Source organism: Dasypus novemcinctus, chromosome 4 (genome assembly GCF_030445035.2).
Source record: "Dasypus novemcinctus isolate mDasNov1 chromosome 4, mDasNov1.1.hap2, whole genome shotgun sequence".
NCBI lineage: Eukaryota > Metazoa > Chordata > Mammalia > Cingulata > Dasypodidae > Dasypus > Dasypus novemcinctus.
The window spans coordinates 15,748,554-15,760,699 of record NC_080676.1 but is presented as its reverse complement, the minus strand read 5'-3'; positions in this window follow the sequence as shown (position 1 = coordinate 15,760,699).

Genomic DNA, 12,146 nt, shown 5'->3' with positions numbered 1-12,146 from the left:
CCCTTGAAAAACTATTAAACATAGAAAATGAGAAGGAGAAGAAGAGAAAAAGAATGCTAGTGTAGCAGTCTGATATGGTAATGAATCCCAAAAATAGATATTGGATTATGTTTGTAATCTGGGCTGTACCTGGGCATGATTGAGTTATGATTAGGGCTTTGATTGGGCCATGACATTAGGTCACTGAGTCCCCACTCCTTGGTGGGTGGGGACTCATAAATAAAAGGCATGGCAAAGGACAGAATTGAGGGTTTTGTCATTTTTTTTAGTTTTTTTAAATTGAAATATTCATACATGAACACACATAAACAATAAGTGCATAGTAAAGATTGAGAACTTACAAAATAAACATATATAACATCACACAGGGGTCTCATACATCACCACTCCACCAACTCCTTGCATTGGTGTGAAACATTTGTTACAAACTATGCAAGAGCATAGTCAAAATATTACTACCAACTATAGTGCTTATCTTATATTTGGTGTATTTTTCTCCCAACACATACTATTTTTTTAATGTATTTTTGTTACAGATATTGTGAACTTGCAAAACAATCATACAGACGTGTCCCATACAACTCCACCCTGCTGGAATATGTGTTACAGATTATGAGATAATATCATCAGACTATTACCACAAATCATGGCCCATAGCATACATTTGGCACACTTTTTCCATACACCCTTATTAACAACACAGTATAGCTTGGCATTAATGCAAGAATATTATAGTATTGCTGTTAACCATGGTTTATAGGTCACACCAATTGTAGTTTTCCCATGTTTCTCCATATTCCCACCACCTTGCAATAGTGATGCACATATTCTCTAGGTCACAGAAGGACTCTCTTGCATTTGCACCCTTAACCACAATTCTCAACCACCTGTGTGTTCACTGTGTTATTCAGTCCCTAGATTATTCTTTAGCTTGCTTTCTATTGACACTTACTTCCCCAGACTACCTTTTTCAGTCTCAAGCCCATTTATAAACCAGTTGTTACTCACTGTAATATGTTACCATCAACTCTATCCATCTCCACACTTTTAGAGTCAAGTTAATTAAAACTTCCATGTACTTAAAAGCATCCATAGTTCTTCTCATCCCTCCTCTTATCTTGTTATAAACTATACTCTAGGTTTTACTCCCATGTTCATATTAATGAGACCATGCAATATTTGTCCTTTTGTGTCTGGCTTACTTAGTTTAATGTCTTCAAGACTCATCCATGTTACCACATATGTCCCAATTTCATTTATTCTTATTGCAGCATAGTATTCCATCATATGTATATACCACATTTTGTTTATCCATTCATTGGTGGATAGACACTTGGGTTGTTTCCACCTTTTGGCAATTGTGAACAAGGCTGCTATGAGCATTGGTGTGCAGATGTCTGTTCATGTTGTAGTTTTTAGTTCTTCTGGATATATTTCTAGTAGAGGAATTACTAGATCATGTGGCAGTTCTATACATTCTTCCACAGAGGCTGCACCATTTTACACTCTCACCAACAGTGAAGGAATGTTCTTATTTCTCCACATCCGAGTTGAAGGTTTTTGATGTTGGCGTTTTGATGTTGGAGTTTGATGCTGAAGCCTTAAGCTGGAGCGCCAGGAAGTAAGCACACAGAGGAAAGAGAAGCAAGCCCCAAGAGAAGAAGAACCCTGAGCTCAGGAAGAATCAAGCCCTGGGAAGAGAGGAACCCTGAACCCACAGAGAAGCAAGACCCTGGAAAGGAGGAACCCAGGAAACCAGAATGCTTGCAGACATCAGCAGTCATCTTGCTCCAACACGTGAAAATAGACTTTGGTGAGGGAAGTAACTTATGCTTTATGGCCTGGTATCTGTAAGCTCCTACTCCAAACAAATAACCTTTATAAAAACCAACTAATTTCTGGTATTTTACATCAGCACCCCTGTGGCTGACTAATATAACTAGTAATCATTTTTAAAAAGACAGAAAAAGAACCATAAAAGATACAATAAAAATATAATAAGTATGAAAAAATTATTTGAAAGTACAAAGGAATAAGAATATCAAAGGTGAAAGAAATGAAAAAAAATAGAATAAAATGAAAGATGAAAAAGAGAAGAAAAAATGAAAAACTGAAGACTAAACAGGAGAAGGTATAATGAAAGAAAAGCAATGGAAAGGGAAAAAAGAAAGAAAGAAAAGAAATAAAGAAACTAAGGAGAAAAAACAAGGAAAAGAAAAAAGTTAACAAAGAAAGAGAAAAAACAACCCAAGGAAAGGAGGCTGTTCTCCTAGGCAGCTAGGAACCATCTGGAGCTGCCAGTGCTCATCAATAAACCCCCCTGCAGCCTTCCCTCCCAGGTAAGGAACCAGATTTTTGTGAATAAAATAAAGAATAAAAAATAAAATAATAAAAAATATAAAGCAACAAATCCAAAAGCTTAAAACAACAAATAAAAAATTCATTCTATAAGTTCCCTGTCACGAGACACCAGCTGGCTGCCTGATAACTGATAGATCACTTTCTGGGTTCCCTCTTAGGAGGTCCCAGCAATTGAACCAGGGACCTAGCATATGTGAGGCAGGTGTTCCTACAATGAGATACACCAATTCCACAGGTTAGTTAGGCTTCTGAAAATTTATCTGACTTTCCCTGCCCTCTTTTCCCACAGGCAAGTTAGGCTTCTAACAGTTTGCCAGCTCTCTGTCCTGGCTTCCTTCTCTCCCAGGCTAGTTAAGAGCCTGTCTCCCTACCCCCTCACTGACCTAGTTTCTCTCTCTCCCAGAGCAGCTGGGTATGACTGCCTGCCTGATCAGATCCCTCCTCCCTTCTCCCTGAGTCCATTTTTTTGAGGTTCAAAGGGGTCTCAGTTGGCCAAACTTACTGAAGAGAAACTACTCTTTGCTCTCCACCAGATCCCTCTTCCTCCCAAGGAGGACTTTCTCTACCCACTCAGTTGGCTGCAGTGAGTCACGGGTTTTACCAGGGCTATTCCCTTGAGGGTGGGGTTAATGTGCCATTTCCTGCCACAGGGGTGAGTAGCTTACAAGACTTCATTTTGCGTATTTGTCTTTCTGTCCCCCTCCTTCTTGGAAAATGCACAACACTCTCCTGTTGTGCAGATCCCAAAGCAGCAACCTCAGTTAGCTTTTTGCCCTTCCTCTGCTGGTTTTTTTTCTCTTTGAGAGAGAGTTGAGCCCTGCCTACTTACTCTGATGCTATCTTCCAGGAAGAAGCTCAGTTTGTTCTTAATAAAAACTGCTCACCCACTTTACAGCCTAGTGGTGGAATCAGCGATATAACAAATAATAATTCAGTGTGACGAATCAATGATAGAAATATGCAAATAAGTCTATACGTACAAAGATTAAAAGCTTATAATAAACTTAGCCTGACAGCATACAAGGAACTCAGATGAATTTCTTAAAGAATTTATGCTATGATTACTCATTACAGTCCAGTAGGCTAAGAGAGAACTAATATTCCAAGGAGAAAGAAGAGCAGTTTCAAATAAAAGGAGATAAGAGGAAATAGAGAATATTTGAGAATCAGTAAGAAGTATGATGTGGGAGGAAGAAATAGGTAAGTGTCTGATAGTATTGAAATTTTGGAAGAAGTAAATTTTCCCTTGCATTCCATACTAAGGAGTTTGGACTTTACCATGAAGTTGATGAGGGCCATTGCAAGAGGGGATTATGATATTGATAAATTTATGATATGGATATTTACCTTTCAACAAAATGGATGATAGACTCAATAAGTAACAGTGGGAGCAGACAGAAGACTAATGACGTAATCAAGTTGGGAAGCAATATGAATATTCCAAGGTATTAGCAGTGGGAATGGAGGAAATGGAATGAGCTAAATATGTATTATAGCACTGGCTAGATTTGCTGTCTAGATATGAGGAATTAAGAGCCAAAGATGGCAACCAAATTTCCAGCTATCAATATAAGAGATCAAGTTGTCATTAGTTACATATTAAGTAAAGATAAAGTTGGGGGCATAAGGGATCATGCATTAAGTTTTACAAAGTTGGGGTTATTTTGTTTTATTTATTTATTTATTTATTTATTTCTCTCCCCTTCTCCCCCACCCTGGTTGTCTGTTCTCTGTGTCTATTTGCTGCGTCTTCTTCTTTGTCTGCTTCTGTTGTTATCAGTGGCACGGGAATCTGTGTTTCTTTTTGTTGCATCATCTTGTTGTGTCAGCTCTCTGTGTGTGTGGTGCCATTCCTGGGCAGGCTGCACTTTCTTTCGCGTGCGCTGGGCGGCTCTCCTTACGGGGTGCACTCCTTGTGCGTGGGGCTCCCCTACGTGGGGGACACCCCTGCGTGGCTGGGCACTCCTTGCGCGCATCAGCACTGCGCATGGGCCAGCTCCACACGGGTCAAGGAGTCCTGGGGTTTGAATTGCAGACCTCCCGTGTGGTAGACGGACGCCCTAACCACTGAACCAAGTCCGCCTCCCACAACATTGCTTTTAAGATGCTGCATTTCATCCATGGAGATTCCTGGTGGAATATACAAACCTGAAGACCAGAAAGGCATGGACCTTAGAGTTGCTAGAGATAAGTGCCCCACAGGTGGATAAGACTGTTCAGGGAGAGGTTATAAAATGAGGAAAAATAAAGAGGGCCAAGGATGCAGACTGGGGAAACACAAAAACTGTCTAAGTAGAGAAAGGCGGGTCACGCGTGGGGTGAGGAAGTTGAGAAAGCAAATATTGACACCTATTTTAGAAAGCTTCTGTTTAAATGAAGGAGACAAAGTCTGGCATAGCAACCGACAGAAACACAAATGAGAGAAATATTGCTTCACATTTTCTTTCATGTGATATTTAAATTACTGCACAAAGCATTTCACACAGATTTAAGAAATTCCTTGCATAAGAGGGTAGGTCAATTAAATATTACAATGAATTGCTGTAAATAGTTTGTGGAATCACTTTCCTCTAGGTTTATCTGTCCAAATTGCTTGTAAAATGTGCCTGGGAGTAAGGAGATGAAGCATTACATAAACCCCGGAGGCCCCTTACAACTCGGGGGTGCACTATCATTAGTTTTTCCCACTTTAATTAGGCTTCTAAGGAGCAACAAAGAAAGGCCAATGTAACATTTCCAGATTCTTCCTGGTTATAAAGAAGATAAATATGAGGGGGAAAATTAAACACTGTTGATACGTAAGCCTTTACCTCAATGTCTTTATCTAAAAATACTCTCAAATTCCACTACAATTTTCATATTCCTTACTTGCCATTTGTTTTATCAGTTGGTTTGTTTCTACTTGACTTAAATAATTGGACTCATTCTATGAATTTTTTGTACACTGATAAATGCAATTATAAATTAATCAGCCAAATAATGAATATATTGAAAACACATGTTGACCCTCTTTTTTTGCTAAATGCAATAACTTTTAAAAACTGAAAATTCATAAATACCAGTTTTTCTTTGTTTGCTTTAAACTAATACTCTATGTAATCCTTTCCTTTCATCCAATACACTAACGAGAGGGATATAGAGGGTTTCTTTGATATCCCCTGAGGCATCTCACTTTGGCAAAACCACCTTGGTTATAAACAAAAGATAAAGCTGTTTTGAATTATTTTCCCCAGCTCCTTCCTCCAGAGTGTGCTGGAGTCACTTAAGGCTTTCTGTGTAACAGGATAGGCAGGGATCACATCTCCACTTGCACAGGCAAAATTACAGATCCCTTCTGGGCTCAGCACTGGCATGAAAATGCAACAGTCACATACAATGAATGTTCAGAATATGGCTGCTTAGTAATTCAGTAAATTCCTCAAAACTGTTCTCTTGATAAATGTAAGAGAACCAAAAATGGAGCTCCAAAAGAAGAGAATTCACAAATGCCAGACCTGAAGAGGGACCTGAAAACTATCTGCAGTCTGAGAAGTCACATTCTACTCTGTCTCTCTCCTTTGCTTTCTGAAAGAACTTATATTTGATCACATGTTGTTTAATGAGCAGCCTGGCTTTCAATGAGTTAATGAACCTTCGTTTGTGGGGTTAAAAAAATAGAGAACAAGGATTTACATGAATAAAAAATGGATTATTGCTTCATTTGTACCTACCTAAATATCATTTGAAAGCTTTATCCTACCAACACATTAGAGGTAATTTTGAGTGAAGAGATTGACCATACACTTTTTAGATTTTCTAGAATAATTGTTTTCGAGAAAAATTTAAGGACGTTATATCAAAGCTTCTGTTTGAAAAATGGGAAGAGAGACCAGAGTTTTACCTGCTTAGCCTCACTTGGGCCCCTTCTACCCATGGAAGTCCCTGAAGTCTCTTCTTGGAAGACATTTCCCAAGCCACATTTTGAAATTCCTTGATATAATCTACTTATTTCTCATATTTCTTTCCTCTCCTAACTTTGGTTATTTTATTATTTGTGAACCCTTTGGACTGATTAACAATCAAAGCATATTATTAGAACCAAACTTCATAGAAAACATATATGGCATTTGTAGAAGGAAGAGAAAATTACTGGCCTTAATAGTTTGACTTTTTGCTGTGAACATTAAACTGTGTGTATGTGTGTGTGTGTGTGTATATATATATATATATATATATATATATATATCCCTCTCATAACATCTGATGTAACCATGTTAAGTGCATATGAATTTTATTCCTTCCTGTTTACTTCCTTCAAACACTCCCTTTCTCAAATAAATCAAATAATCTAGTGACTCCACCAAGACAATTTTTAAAAAGACATTTTTATCTAATGCTACTATTCCTGTAGTAAGAACTCTATCTGTATGCTGAGTAAGGGTTACAGAAAATGGAATTAAAAGCAATTCTCCCAAGGTGGAATTTTAAGACCTACAATGCCTTAATGGGGTTAGCTCCCACCTTCTGAATTCCATCAAGGTGATGCTAGAGAGACAATGAAATTTAACTTCAGACAATGAAATTTAAATTTCCAGTAACTCCATTTTATTTGTTCATGTGGCATTAGAAATTAAAAACCATCAGGCAGGGAGTCAGGATAACTTCTGATTTTTTGCTCATACATCAGGTTGGTTGTGCAGTACACAAAGCTACCCTATCTTAGAGGAGGCTGTTTCCATTGTAGACAATGTAGATTTATATATTTATCACAGCTATTTTTGTCAAATAAGAGTAAAATCCAGAATCTAACAAAATCAGAAGAGGGTTTTGAGAGAGAGAGTTGGCCCTACAGATCCATTCTCCACTCATCTCCACATATCCCTACCTTGCTCTCTGTCTTGAGGAACTGGCATCTTTATTCTACAGAGCCCCCATGTCGTTGGCTTCCTTTTTGGGGTTAACTAATGAGAAGCTTGAGCAGGAGATGAAAAGATGAGAGGAGAAATGGTCAGAGTAACTCTCCCTGCCACATCCTTTTCAAAACTACAAACTCCATTTGACTCTCCTTTTGTGTTCCAATTTTAAGTCATACCCTTGTCCCTTAGATGCTGTCTAGCAGACTGAGGGATTTCCATCCTGAGTTACTGCACCCACAAATTTATAAAAGATCACGTTGTAAATAAGTTTTCCTGATCTTATTCTATTTTAAGTGTGCCACCTCTTTCCTGACAACCAGAGGTCCTTCTCTCATTCACCCATAGGCATGGTATGTGCTAGACCTTCAAGTACTCATGCTCTAGGTTCACAGTCTTAGACCCACTGATAACATGACTTTGCTCCTTTCTCCCTAATAGGAAAAAAAGGAAAGAATGTGACAATTTGAAAAGAAGAAAAGTATCAATAAGAAATAAGACCATACTAGAAAATCTAGCACCTATGCGTATGCTCATCTTCAATCAGAGAGAAATAAACATTCTAGACTTTACTTCCTATTGTGAAAAGCACAACTCTACTTGACATTTGTTTAAAGTGCTTAGTGCTGAAAACATAGATGTTAAACCATACAAAGTTTTAAAATATGTTTTATATCCTAACCTCAAACCCCTGGTTCCACTGTCTTTTTAACAATTTACATTTTATTTCCTGTTTAGATAGGTATCAGAAGACATTATAAAATATTCTAGGAATAACCAAATATCTAGTTATAAATATCTAAAATATTCATAATACCCTAAAATATGCTTTTGCCTCAGGTTTCTGATTTATCCATTTAATGACACACAATTGTGCTAATTCCTCCTTCTTAGACAATAAATCCAGTTATGTTTAATTTAAAATGGGAGGAAATTAAAAACAATCATATACTAATCCATACATTATAAGAAAGACAGCATTATTTATGTTAAGCCCTGAATGAATTTATTAGTCCTAGGAAAAGCTGATAATGAGAGTGGAATCTTGGCTTCAGGAAGGTAACCTTGGTAACAGTTTGGCTTGGTTTCCATGGTTACAAAGAATACAGCTGAGAGACCCGCAGAATCATAATTTCCTTTGATTGGTAGATTCTCAAAAATGCTGATTTGGAAATTAATGGTGCATGGTAAAAGATTTTCTTTATGAGGAACAAGACAGTATTATAGTAATAGCACATTGGTTAGACACGGATATGTCTTTGAAATTTGATGAAACCTTCCTTTGCTCCTTCACAAAAATTTGGGGAGGGTATCTAAATTTGTAGCAACATGAATCGACAAAACAAAGTCTCTGTTCCTGATTAATTGACCAAAATACATTATATTGTTTATAACATATTTTTAAAAATTAGCTTAAACATTAGTTGATTTCAATTGCCATCAACTCAAAAGACTTAAGGCAGATAAGTTTTATGTTTCTGTATTGGTTTATATCGTTTAATAGGCAAAAAAGTATGATAGAACAAATCTACAGTGTAATAATAGTATTCTGGGTAGATGCATGTGCTTAGGTATATCTTATTATTTGAAACTTACTTTTCTTCTTGTTAAATAACTATCAGTACTTACTATCAAAAATAACACAGAAACTGAATCTATACTTAAATTACTGGTAGAAAACACAATAGTACATGACTTTAAAGCTCTATTTTTCTGCCTAGATTCATTTTAAGATATTTCTTCTCAATTTGAAAAGAAGAAAACTGAGAAAGGAAAAAGGCTAGGAATATGTCAACAGACCTCTAGATTCTGAGCCCCTCCCTACCATGTCAACGTCTCCGAAGAAGTGGGGAAAATGTCCAAGGTTCTTCACTGTAGAATTTCCCAGAAGGAAGCAAGTTTAAAGGGAAGGTAGAATAAACAGTCTTTCCCAGTGTTAAGTATCTCCAGCTGGGAGGTAAAGCAGGTTAAGACAAATCATTTTTAAAAATAAGACAGATACTCTGGGAAGAAGGCCCAGGTGAAACGGGTCTAGGCACCTGAATTCCAGTCACTTATTTCCCTTTACCATGCAGTGTCCTCATCCTCCAAGCCCTAACCCCACAGACACAGACTAATTGTTCTAGATATTCTGTTTCCACTTCTATTTCCACTTTTGTTTCTCCTCCAGGGATTGCAAGAGAGTGGAAATGGCTGCTGGAGGAATTGACAATAGAATTACCAGGCTAATCACTTCAGAAGGCGGGCTATAGACTCTCACTCTACTTTAGGTACAAAGTACAAGCCACCTAACAGAAACAGGATACACAGTCAACTTCGGAGATAAAACCTGATAGGAAATACTTCACAAAAATGGAAAAGAGAGCACAGAACCAAATCCTATAAATAAAATGTCACAGAGTCTACGTTGAGTCCTCCCTTGACCCTCATGGCCTTGAACTACATAAAAGTAATAATACCAAAGTATTAGAGCCCTGTTTATTTTAAATCAGATTGGAAAAGAATATCAGGGAGAATTTACTAACACTGCATCAGAGGAATTAGAAGGTCTTGATAGAGACAGATGAAAGAAAGTATCATGTCAGCACTGCAAAAAAATATGATTGGAAGTAAAAAGGAAGATGAAAGAAAGAGAGGGAAGAAAGAAAAGACAGAAGCAAAAAAGTTTTCTGAAAGGGAGATAGGAAGGAATGATGGTATATAAAAGTAAAATAAAAAATGAACTCTGGAAGAAAAAATTTAACTAGAAAATAAATAAAAATTTCTTAGTGCTTCTGGCCAAAGAAGAACTTAAAGAAAACACAGATCTATGGTGTCAGTATACTAGTTAACATTGCACAATACATTTACAATGATAAAATAGCAGAATAAAATGAAAAGGAGGAAATGCAAAGCTAAAGAAACTGAGGGGGCAAAACCAGCAACACAGAACTGAAATCATAGACAAAATGTGTAACCAAGAGTAGAATAAGAAGCATAGGAAAAATAGGTAACAGGATATCATGGAGAGCCCTGAAATAATAATGCGAATGCAAAGAAATAAGAAAAAGTGATTAAAGCAACTGGAAAAAAAATAATAGATACGGATCAGGTAATAATGATGAAACTGAGAGTAACTTATGTATCTTCAGTAGAAAACCTAACTAATGGAACAGAAAAGTATTGTTACAAGGACATTTTCTAATATAAGTGAATAGATGAGTGAGAGGATCACAAGTTATATGCTTCAAAAAGAAGTGCTACAAAATAATTAACTATCTAAAATGCGGTTGTCAGCTTTTTGAACTTCAAGGATAAAGAATTATTCTGTCATTTAGGCAAGAGAAGCAAAACATTTAGAGTATGGAGCAGGCCTACTCTCCATAGACATTCACATAAATATTCAAAGACAACAGGAGCAGGTTCTATAATGATCTAAGGGGGAATGAAATGGAATCCATCGATGCTATACCTTATATACAAGTATCAAGGTGACAGAAAAGATGTTAGATATGCATGAACATTCCAGGGTCCCTTCTGGAAAAAAACTACTTCTTGACAAATCCAGCCGCTCTTAATATGGTGAAGCTGTACTTAGAGGGCTAATGGCAAACATTGAAAAATTTTAAATATAGAAATTAGACTAAACATCATTAAGATTTTTTGGTTGCAGAAATTGACTTTAGACTTTATTACATACACATGATCAAGATATAAGGTTAAGCTCTAAAGATTAGAAATATAATCTGTAACATACAAACCAAGAAGGGAAAGTCAAATGAAGAAGAATAAAGAAAACTTTATCAATAAATAAGAGGAAAAATAATTTTTAAAAAAGAAACTAAAACATCATAAATATACAAAAAATCAGGTGGTAGAAATAAGCCCAAATAATCAGAAACTGAAATGACTAGAAAAAGAATAAACAGTGAAATATAGATATTATCAGATTGGATGATTTTTAATTTAACTATATTCCAGTTTTGCTTTTTAATTTTTCTGAAGCTATGGTCTAGGAAAATGACTAACCACACTACCACACTACCATGACCATCTCTTCTAATGTTTTTGATGCATGTCTTTGAATTTGTGTGTGTCCTTATAAACACTTTAGGGCTGTTTTGTGCAGAGTGCTTGAGGTTACGCTTCATGCTTTCAATCAGTAAATATTGATTGTGTGCCTATGAAACAGGCATGTTCTAGATGCTTAAGATACATCATTGAATTGAGGGAGTTAACCTGCAGTTATCTCATGAAAGAGCACTCCAGAAAAAGGGCAAAGGCCTAATGTGAACCATCCTAGGCCTGTTCGAGGAATAGCAAGGAGCCAGTGTAGCTGGAGTACAGTGAGCAATGAGTACAGATTTAGAAGATATGACAATAGAAACCAGATAGTCTAGGGTTTGTAGAGCTCATTCCAGAGTTTGGAAGTGGATGGATTCTGGATATATTTTGAATGTAGAACCAAAGGATTTCCTATGTGAGATTAAAGGTAATGAGAGGAGAGCAGTCAAGAATGACCAAAGGAATTTGGCCTAAATGCCTGTTAAGATGGAGTTGCCATGAACTGTGAGGGTGGAGCAGATATTGGGAGGCAGGACAAGAAGTTAGTTTGCAGGTTGACTGAGCTTGGTGGGGATTGGGAGAGTAAAGTTTTCCTATCCCTAATTGGGAATAACATATTTTATGTTACCAAAAACTATCTGGTTAACCTGTCATTTATGTCCTCTTGGGATTCAGGTGATGCACCTACCAAAACTGGTACAAAGTTTTCAGATATTGGAGGGTGTTGGCTATTTCTCTTTTTCTAATTATCTCTTCTCTCTCTCTCATTTTTACTGTGAAGTGTATCCATGCGTGTGGGTGTATATGGACTCTGAAGAACTATTATAAGGTGAGCACACCACACCAGTT